We start from the raw sequence: 8365 nt of genomic DNA on the forward strand, positions 1-8365 counted from the left end.
GTACCACATAGCTCAACATGAAAGCTAACATTACAGGGCAAGGCAGCAAGTTACAAATGGTACAAGGAGCCTATAACAAAGTGCAAACATAGAAAGAAGGGTCAAATATTCAAAGTCAAAGTGTAACATCCCGAGCGCTGATGAGGGCGGGGAGTGATCGCCGGTACAAAGAGGCATGGATAAGGAGCGACTCCTGACAGGCTTCCAGTGGGGGGTTACATGCATGAATGAATCGAATCGACACCCGAAAGAGAGGGATTCCAAAGACTGTGCAGGTGTGAGACTGCACAGTATGGGATAACTTATAAGAATTAATTGGTACTACCTATACTAACAAGATGCATCTACTTTTCGGTAGCCCGGAATGGAAGAACTCCGTAGTTAAGCGTGCTTGACTTGGAGAAATTCCGGGATGGGCGACCTCCTGGGAAGTTTTCCCGGGAAGTGTGCGAGTGAAGAAAAAGCACACTGAAAAGTCTCGTGTTAGTATGTGGGGATAGTCATTGATTCTTGAAGCGGCCAGGCGTTACAAGTGGTATTAAAGCAGGGCCTCTCTTCCAGTACGGTGTGGTTCGAGGACGAACCAGGCGGAAGCTGGTGGGCATGTAACATCCCGAGCGCTGACGAGGCGGGGAGTGATCGCCGATGCAAAGAGGCATGGACAAGGAGCGGCTCCTGACAGGCTTCCAGTAGGGGGTTACATGAATGAATGGAATCGACACCCGAAAGATAGGGATTCCAAAGACTGTGCAGGTGTGAGACTGCACAGTTTGGGATAACTTATAAGAATTAATTGGTACTACCTATACTAACAAGATGCATCTACTTTTCGGTAGCTCGGAACGGAAGAACTCCGTAGTTAAGCGTGCTTGACTTGGAGCAATTCTAGGATGAGTGACCTCATGGGAAGTTTTCCCGGGAAGTTTTCCCGGGAAGTGTGCGAGTGAGGAAAAAGCACACTGAAAAGTCTCGTGTTAGTATGTGGGGATAGTCATTGATTCTTGAAGCGGCCAGGCGTTACAAAACTAGCAGAGAATAAAGAGTTCCCATTGGCTAAGAGGAAAGCAAGGCATGGAGAGTGCAGAAGAAAAGGCAAATCTCAACAATAAGTGTCCCATCCAGCAACTTGTGTCCCTATGAGCATTGTTCACACAGCCTCTTTCATGCAGTCAAGAAAACAATTCAATGGAAATTACAAGTTTTTCCACCCACTCTTCTGCCAATAAATAGGACGTTCCAACACGAAAAAATCATCGAATTCATTAAGAAGAGATCACTTAGTTTTATTTGTAGTTTTTACTTTTCAGTTGTATAGTTTAGCAGTAGCTAAGTGATAGCACTCTTCCTCTATTCTATATCACCATTTGAGACTCCTCACGAGTAGCAACCATACTTCTCCATTTTATTTTATTGTAACCTAATTGTTTCTTATCAATATAAGTTGTTATTTCTCTTCTCTTCCATTTGTTATCTCTGAACTGAATCTCGGGTGTATGAGACTTCAGTTAGGAATAATCATGTTTATTGTTATAGCCATAGGCTAAGTTATTTGTGGAACGGAAAAGATGCGAAGTTCTTAAAGAACTATTTTCAAAACTTTTGCACTGAAGCTTTTGTATTTCTGTGATTAAGTGTGCTATATTCATTACGTATCAATGGAAATTAAACTCATACTGAGAAAGGAAATTCCATAAGGAAGGGATTTAAGACAGCTTTATCAGAGAAGGAAGGTAGTGTTGTGAAAACAACATTACTGGTTGCCTTAGGAAAAAAGAACCACCTCGTTCACTGAAGGTTCTGAACTTAGTAACTGTTGGAGTCAAGAGAGCCATATGAATATGAAAACTTGTGAGCCATTAAAGTCCATGAGCTGAGGAATCAGAGTTGGCAGTGAAAAGACTTGAACAAATTCAGAAGGGTTAAGTCTTGAGTTGAGAATATATCTATTTAAGAATGGAACAGTGAATCTGTTCCTTGTGTTAAAAACTGTTTTTATCCACCCATATTGTTGTCTCTTAATTATTGTTATGCTATTGTTATTTTTTTTATTAAATCTTGTGACAACAACATCAAATCTCCAATGAATATTGTTGTTCCTTCTCTCATCAAGAAGGATTTCATATATAACGACGCGAGGAGTTGTTTGAAGTCAGACTGAACTTACTATCATTGAGGAACGTTGTCAAGATAGTAGGGAACGTTCGACCAAATAGTTGAAATACTGTCTTTTCTTTTCATTTTTAATTCTTTATAAAATAGTTTAAGGTATAATTTAGAGATCTATCCTCGTTGGAACGATAATCTGGGCATTAATAGTCTCATTTATTACTTGATGCGTGCACTTGCGCACTTGGGTTGAAGTCAAGAGAACGAATGTGTTTTCTCTTGATGAACTGAATTAAGGGAACGTCCTTTCATAGAATATATTAAGCATCCAACAAGTTCACACCCAACAAGTTTTTGGTGCCGTTGCCGTGGATAGTTACACTAAATTCTGTCCTTAATACTGTTTTAGTTCATACTCTGTATATATTTCATTTGTTAATTCTTTATTATATACTCTGCTGTTCATACTGTTTATGTTTTATGGTTTATGAGTGAAAAATCTGAAACAGATTATCACCACTCCACTAAAATTCCTTAGTTCTTCTTTGATCCTGAACCTGAACGCACTTTTCACAGGAGAAGAAGAGATCTCAGAGAAAATATTTTTGAAGCAAAAATGGCTGATCATAATAACAATAACGAAGAGATTCCTCCTGAAGAGAACTTCAGAGATCCGCCTGCTCCTTCAAGGAACAGACCAGAAAGAAGAGTAATCCTCCCTCATGTTGTAGCTCCCAACTTTGAGCTTAAACCTATCATGTTTAATATGATTAGGGAGGTTGGATTTTTTATGGGACTTCCTGCAGAAGATCCTTATACACACCTCAACAACTTTCAAGATATTTGTGATAATTTTAGAATTGAGGGTGTGACAGAGGAAAGTATGAGGATGAGGTTGTTCCCTCACTCTTTGGGCTCAAAAGCCAAAATCTGGATGAAATTCCTTACCCCAGGATCCATATACTCATGGGAAGAATTCTCTAACAAGTTTATAGAGAAATTTCTCCCCATGTCTCGCCAAGCTGATGTTAGAGCAGAGCTCTCTAATTTCAGAATGTTTTATGGAGAGAATCTCTATGAAGCATGGGAGAGGTATAAGGACATTATCAGAAAATGTCCTAACCATGGAGTGGAAAAATGGAGGATTTTACAGTCTTTTTATAAGGGAATTGACCATACTTCTCAATCACATTTAGATTTTCCTGCAGGAGGATACTTTTTCACAGGAACTCTTGAATCCAGATATGAGATAATAGAAGGTACAACAAAAAGATGTCTTCAATGGCCACTAGAAAGAATAAGCCCAGTGAGGAAGCCATACATGCTAGAATTGGACAAGTAAACTGCCATGGAAGCTCAACTGGCTGCACTAATAAATGAAGTGAAGAATCTGAAAGCTGACAAGGAACAACCAAGAATGAAAGTCTTACAACTCACAAATTATGAGAGTGAACCATACTCAGCATGTGGCGATCATCATGATTCAACAGACTGCCCATCCACAACCTTGGTATGTTATGCTGAAAACTTTGGGAACAGAAACTTCACTCAGGCCAGAGACAATCAATATGCAGGACGCAACAACAATCAAAATTATGGAGGAACCAAACAGAAAGATCGGAACCATAATCCTCAATGGAGGCCACCCATGAACCAAAGACCATACAACAATCAGCAGCAACAACATAAACAAAGCAGTAGTTGGGAAAATGGAGTATATGATCCACAAAGAAGACCCAACAGTGCTCCGTTCCCTAGAGAAGAACACCGCATCAGTTGTCAAGGAATATGTTACTAGGAACAATGTGATTGTTAGAAATATTGAGTCCCATATGGGACAGATAGCTGCTAGCCTGAACACTAGAACACCCATCAACCCACCAGGAGACACTGACGTTCCCTCAAAATCCCTTCCAGAACAGATCAAAGCGGCCACTTTGAGGAGTGGAAGAATTGCTACACAAACTTCTACCACTCCTAAGACCACAACCATGAATACTGAAGAGGAAAGTGATGAATAAGTGGAGGAATCTCCAAGTATTGCACATCAACAACCAAGGCAAGCAACTGGTGAAGAAAATCAAGAACATGAAAAGAGAACTCTAGCTGGTGAGCAAAACCAAGTTGAAAGGAGTCAAGCAACTAGACAAATACCAGCTAAAATTCCATTCCCTCAAAGAACGAAGAAGCAGCATGATGACAAGCAGTTTGAAAATTTTTTGATCATCCTAAAGCAGTTTCATATCAACATACATTTGGTGGAAGCTCTAGAATAAATTCCCAAGTATATCAAGTTCATGAAAGATGTTCTCTCCAAAAAGAGAGGAATAAAAGAATATGAAACTATGACCATGACACAAGAAAGCTGCAAATATTTGGGCAAAGCTGCAGGATCCTAGAAGTTTCACATTCCTTGTGTAATAGGAAATACCTACCAAGGCAAAGCCTTGTGTAATTTGGGGGCAAGCATCAATTTAATGCCCTCCTCAGTTTTCAAACAATTAGCTACTGGACCAACGAAACCCACAACTGTAACACTACAGATGGCAGATAGATCCATTGTCAAGCCTGAGGGAAAAATGTAAGATTTGTTGGTCAAAGTAGACAGGTTCATTTTTCCTGCTGATTTCATCATCCTGGATTATGAAGTTGATATTGACGTTCCCATCATTTTAGGAAGACCGTTCCTTGCAACTGGAGGAGCAGTCATCAATGTACAGAAAGGGAAACTCACCATGAGAGTACACGATGATGAAATTAAATTCAATGTATTGAAGGCAATGAAGTTTCTTGATGAAAAAGAAGATTTGGAAGAATGCTTTGTGATTACCGTGTTAGGTAACCACACCAACTTGAATTCAGATGATGAAGAATCAGAAAAAGATGATGAAGCGCAGAAAAAGAAAACAGTTCTCAAGAGGAGGAACAGATTCCTTACCTACAAGAAAAAAGACCTGAGCTCTTGCAGAGGACTGAAAGAGAAAAGCAAGTCAAGAGACCATCTGCAGAGCAGCCTCCTGATCTGGAATTGAAGTCGCTTCCCCAACATTTAAAATATGCATACTTGGGGAACGACAACACTCTTCCTATTATCATCTCCTCACTCCTCACCAAGGAACAAGAAGAACTACTGATTAGCAAGATGAAAAAGTATCAAGGAGCTATTGGTTGGACCATAGCAGATCTTAAAGGTACCAGTCCTTCTTTTTGTATGCATAAAATATTATTGACTGACCCTAACAGCTTTTCGATAGAACATGAAAGGAGATTGAATCCTATTATGAAAGAGGTGGTAAGAAAAGAAGTCATCAAGTGGTTAGATACAGGAATCATATATCCTATTTCGGACAACAATTGGGTAAGTCCTGTCCAATGTGTTTGCAAAAAAAGAGGCATAACTGTGGAGATAAACGCGAGAAATGAGCTAATACCTATCAGAAAAGTCACAGGATGGAGAATTTGCCAGGACTACAGAAAACTCAATGCTTCCATAAGGAAAGATCACTTTTTATTTCCTTTCACAGATAAGATGTTAGACCACCTAGCAAGTAAGGAGTATTTTTGTTTTCTTGATGGTTATTCTGGATATAACCAAATTGCCCTAGCACCAGAAGATCAACAAAAGACCACTTTCACTTGCCCTTACAGAACATTTGCTTTCAGAAGGATGCCTTTTGGGTTGTGCAATGCACCAGCAACGTTCCAAAGGTGTATGTTTTCTATGTTTTCTGACTTAATAGGTGAAGGAGTTGAAGTTTTCATGGATGACTTCTCAATTTTAGGAACGTCATATGATCACTGTCTGGTTAACTTGGAAGAAGTCTTGCAAAGATGCCTCTCTTCTAATTTAGTTCTTAACTGGGAGAAATGCCACTTTATGGTCAAAGAAGGAATTGTCTTAAGACACAAAATCTCTAGGGACGGATTAGAAGTATACCAGGCTAAGGTAGAAGCTATAGCAAAGATGCCACCCCCTGTCAGTGTTAAAACTCTCAGATCATTTCTTGGGCATGCTGGTTTCTACAGAAGATTCATCAAAGACTTCTCCAAAGTAGCTAGACCTCTATGTCATCTTCTTGAAAAAGATGTTAAATTTGCATTCAACTCTGATTGTTTGAAAGCTTTTGAAGCATTAAAAAGCAAGTTAGTCCTTACCCCTGTTATTCAACCTCCGGACTGGAACTTACTGTAACAGCCCATTGTACACCGGTATTGTTAACATTAATTATCATATTAAGCGCAGTTACAATCACAACAATTCATTTATAAAAATGCGAGTAAACTTTTTCCGTTTATTACGCCAGCATTTAAAACAATAAAAGCGTAATAAATAAAAGCTGTGACCATAACTGTAACTCTTTGCGGAATAATTATTTGAACTACTTTTGCAACTTATTTTACTTACCACAAGTCACTAAGGGGTTCCCATAAACCCACTTAGCATATTTCTCACTTTTTACTTTTTTTACCTATCCGAACATGGTTCGGTCATTAATTTTCTGCGGATAAACCGCATTCTACAAGCCTCCCATATTTTGATATGTTATTTTACACTCAATTACCTTTCCAGAAAGCTATCACACGAGTTATTTAGAGCTCGTTTGCTCCGGATATCGCCGTTTGAAGTTGGACAAGCAAAACTATCAACCAACCTCAAAACAGCTCCAAATATCCCTCACTCTATGAATTACTGCAGAAAATCCACTCAACCAATTTCTCTCAAATTTTTATACAACAAACTAGACACCTCAATATTCAATTTGATATATCGTACACCTAATTTGACTAAGAAACGAAGCGGGAATAAGTTTTCCAAAACCGGTCCAGAACTGCCACATGTGCAGTGAGCAAATGGGCAGTATGCACTCTCTGCCTTCTACAGGACGACATACAACCCCGAATTTTATCAAATTTTACCACAAGATAGATGACATCTCAAGCTTCAAAATGGTGTATCAGCCGCAGCTTCCAGTACGGCTACCTTGTTACGACTTCGCTCCAGTCACTAGCCCTGCCTTCGGCATGATATGCTCTCCCGAAGTTCGCCTAAATTATGTCAATTTCTAGAAAATTCGCCAGAGTTTCCTTTATTTTTACAAAAATCCCCAAATTTTCCAATGTGATCAAGAACCTCAAATGTACCTAATAATCATTGGGTGGCACACACAAGGACCAACAATGCCTTGGGGCACTTACAACCCATCACAGTTTATATTAATTATACAATTCGTATCACATTTCTTCCTTTATTAATACTTAACAGGTTTCAATCATCCAAGTCTAATTGCATGCATTTTCTAATCATACACATAATCATAATCCTAAAATAGGCCTAAATCCCTTCCATCATATTGCATATACTTCATAGTTACATCAACTCATGTATAATCTACAAGGCTTCCCATGACATATTACAGTTAAACCTTTAATCTCCAGATAATACATGATAAAGAACCTCAAAATGACATAATCTAAATACAACTAGACTTAGGCAAAATTACATGAACAAATATGACTATGAATCTCCTCCCACACACATATGAAATGTTCATGCCCTAAGTCTAGCCTAGGCCCAGTGGCCGTCAAAATACAAGATATAAAATACTCCATCTAGTCATCCTACGGGCTTCTTGCCCGCCGCTCCTGCACCACTGCTACCTCCTGAAATAAAGCCCCCAAGATGGGGTGAGATATACGAATATATCTCAGTAACCCAGAGGTTCCAGAGAAAACTCCGCCCAATAGCTCACTTCGATGCATATAAATAACATAAAATAACATCTTGAAAATGGGATATAGCAAGGGATTTAGAGAAACTGGGGAACATAGGGATATAAAATATGAAGAAGCTGGAACGGTCGCTACCAATACCACACAACGTCCTGCTTAATGGCTCGACATATAAGCCTACGAGTCTCAACCAAGGCGTGTTGTTAGAACATCCAACCGAGGCACCCTCCATCCATATACACCTGAGACTTCCTAGTGTGCTCCTATCCAGATCACACACTATGACCCTGGGTCAACTGGAACTCCCTCTCAGAGACCTATCCAGTGGAAGTCCGCAACGCCCGAAGGCAAACTGTCTACTGGCCAGAGACTCGGTAAATCCAGTGTACCACTAACATACATAATAAATGCATAAACATGTTATTCTACATTACTTACATACACTTCCTACCATCACCCTCAACGGGCATGGTTGAACACACAAGGGGATCAAGACCCAGTACCAAGAAGTTACCTGTTTAGTCCTCTT

The 8365-nt window shown here is 39.5% G+C and overlaps 1 non-coding gene across 1 annotated transcript; it reads right to left on the bottom strand.

The window, feature by feature from the left end:
* Positions 1-3130: 3130 nt before the first annotated feature.
* On the bottom strand, positions 3131-3237 carry LOC133315719 (small nucleolar RNA R71). The gene has a single exon (XR_009752124.1). It is a non-coding gene; the product is annotated as a small nucleolar RNA R71 (small nucleolar RNA).
* Positions 3238-8365: the final 5128 nt, after the last annotated feature.

This window comes from Gastrolobium bilobum, unplaced genomic scaffold (assembly GCF_033153095.1).
Source record: "Gastrolobium bilobum isolate Gb01-03AN ecotype WA unplaced genomic scaffold, APGP_CSIRO_Gbil_v1 utg3292, whole genome shotgun sequence".
Lineage (NCBI taxonomy): Eukaryota > Viridiplantae > Streptophyta > Magnoliopsida > Fabales > Fabaceae > Gastrolobium > Gastrolobium bilobum.